At 45.2% G+C, this 2,584-nt stretch overlaps 1 pseudogene; it reads left to right on the forward strand.

Annotated features, from left to right (window-relative positions):
* LOC101657963 overlaps positions 1-1,186 on the forward strand; it is a 4,140-nt pseudogene extending 2,954 nt beyond the window's left edge.
* The last annotated feature ends 1,398 nt before the right edge of the window (positions 1,187-2,584 follow it).

A 2,584-nucleotide genomic window follows, 5' to 3' on the forward strand; every position in this document is an offset into this window, starting at 1 on the left:
GTTTAAAAAAAGAAAACAGGCCCTGAGTTCATGGATTTCACTTTCAATGACAATATAGATCATAAATGTAAGAAAGACATTTTAATTGGTAGGCTAAAGAACACTGAAAATAATTCATGGGGAAAAAATACCTCCATGACCAACAGAAACAAATTAGGCGGGACCATATTATATAGGTAAAGATGTTGCCGCTGAGGACTATAGATATTCAGGCCACTGCGCGTTTGCTTATTGCCAAGAAGAGACTGATTTCTGCACGCTGGAGCACAAAGGGGCCTTCAGCCCAGAGGCTTTCTTTGGTGACAATGGAAAGATAAACCTGACAGTCTTCAAACTTCTGTAGGAGCATCTTGGAGAATTTATATTCCTTTGTGAGAAATGTTTTGATCATAGGCCTAGAATGCTCAGCGAAAGAAAGAAAGAAAATTCTGCTTCCTGTTCTCATCCAGTTACAAGGCATGCATTTGAAGACAAGAAGTGCCGTGCCCACATTTTGCAAGAGACCACAGTAAAATGCGGCAAAATCGTGTTTTCCATGGTCAATGTCGCCTTGATTTGTGTCGACAGGAAGTCTGATATGGCTGCCTAAGGGAAGACGTGTGCTTTTATGCGCACAGCCTTGTAAAGCTGAGTCTGATCGAGGCCTAATGAAAACGGTATCTCACAGGAGACTGTTGCTCAAAAATCAGAAGTGTGGACTTACACGAAAGAGAATGGAATACAAGACATGGAGCAGTTTTATGAACTTTGGCTAAAGAGTCAAAAAAAAAAGGGAAAACATGATGACGTCTCCAGCCAGCCAAACAAGGAAAATAGAAAACAAATTCACAGGCCAACAGATTATGCAGAAGTGCCAGTGACCTTCCCTCGCTGGATGTGCAGGAAGAACGGTAACAACGAGAAGCAGTGGCAGGGCCACCTCTCCTCCGCAAAGCACCCAGAGACGGTCTTCCACACAGAAGAGGACCAGGCCTGCTGGCAGCACCGCTTCCCCACCTGCGACTTCAGTATCTGCGGTAGGCAGTTGAGCGGGACCTGCATGGACGCAACGTGGAGCGCCAGGAATGGCAGGAAAGGAGAGACGCCCTAGAGATGAAGCTCGACCAAGCGACAAAGGATCACGGAATTTGTCCCCAATAATCATGACTTTGGAAAATATCGGTTTCTGTTTAAAGACTTAAACTAAAAGAGGCTGGCTTTTACCGAATCCGAGCATTGCCCGGCTAAGGTTATGTGGAGAACGACGCCTGGAGTTGGTCCTTCAGATCAGAACCATGGTAAGAGAACAGATGTTTTGTCCTGGGATCAGGATAATGCACACACACACACACACACACACACACAGATGAAATTCTGTACGTTTCTGTTTCATATACCAAAGCTTGCTACTTATCTGTATGTAGGTTGCTAAAAAGGATTTTTCTTAACTGGGATTTTAAGCCGAATCACCATTTCACACTAATAGATGTTAAATGGGGTACTTTTCTGTATTTGTATGTTTCACTAGATACTGTGCATTGAAAATATTGTGGAGTGAGAGGGAAAAATATCAGTTCCCTCAAAAAAAATTTTTCCTGGTCTTTTGCGGTTTAAGTGATGATTTTGAAGATTAAACTTGTAATGTTGGTATTGTGGAGTGTATGGACCAATATTGCCTGTAATAAAGACTTTATATGTAGATCTCAAAAAAAACCCAAACACCTGAGTTACTTTATTGTGTCAACCTGGCCGATAAGCACATGTGGGATTAATTGAAGGGCCGAGGGATAAATGGCTGGGTGAGCCTCACCTTTCTAGTTCTTGGGTGTCTTGCTTTGTGGTGATCGCACCAGGGTGCAGCTGCCTTAGCAGTTCCATGCTTCATCTTGAAAGGCTCACTTCCTGCAAGACACCCCCAAGGAGAAGCCACATGGACCTACCCTGATGCAGCCCTGGGTGCTGGAGTAGCCGTGTGGAGACCCCTGCCAGCGCTGAGATGCTTACACGTTCACTGACTCGGCTTTCCTCCTGCAGTCGGCATCATTGCGTGTGTTTTGTGAGCTGGAGGAGGACTTTGTAGACTGGTGTTGGACATAGGGGTTAATGAGTTAATGTTGGACTTGTGGGCTTGGGCAGCACGGGGTTGGGATGTTTTCTTGATGCGCACTTACCCTTTATATAAAACTCTCTCTTATACATGAGTTTCTGTGGATTTGTTTCTCTAAAGTCCCCAGACTAATACAACACCTTGTCGCAAAACAATGCTACTGATTCCATTAGAAACAAAAACAAAAAGGCTTGTACTGTACCTGCATAAGTATGTAAATGCCTAGAAAGAGTCTAAAGCCAAACCAAACTTGCTGCCCCCCCCCCCCAGTTCCAACTCATAGCGACCCTACAGGGCAGAGCCGAACTGCCCGTGTGGGTTTTCAAGGTGAGCAGAAGGAGAACTGCTGAACGTTGGGTTGGCAGCCCAGTGTTGAACCCACTACCTACCATACCAGGGCTTCTACTCATTCCTTCACCCTGCAACCACCACCACTACACCCACCCAGCCCTCCAAACAAAACAAAGTGCTGAGGTCCAAAGACTGGTATCTGCCCTG

The sequence above is a fragment of the Echinops telfairi genome, unplaced genomic scaffold, assembly GCF_000313985.2.
Source record: "Echinops telfairi isolate 266 unplaced genomic scaffold, ASM31398v2 ScPeMD7_5868;HRSCAF=6743_0, whole genome shotgun sequence".
NCBI classification, from domain to species: Eukaryota; Metazoa; Chordata; class Mammalia; order Afrosoricida; family Tenrecidae; genus Echinops; species Echinops telfairi.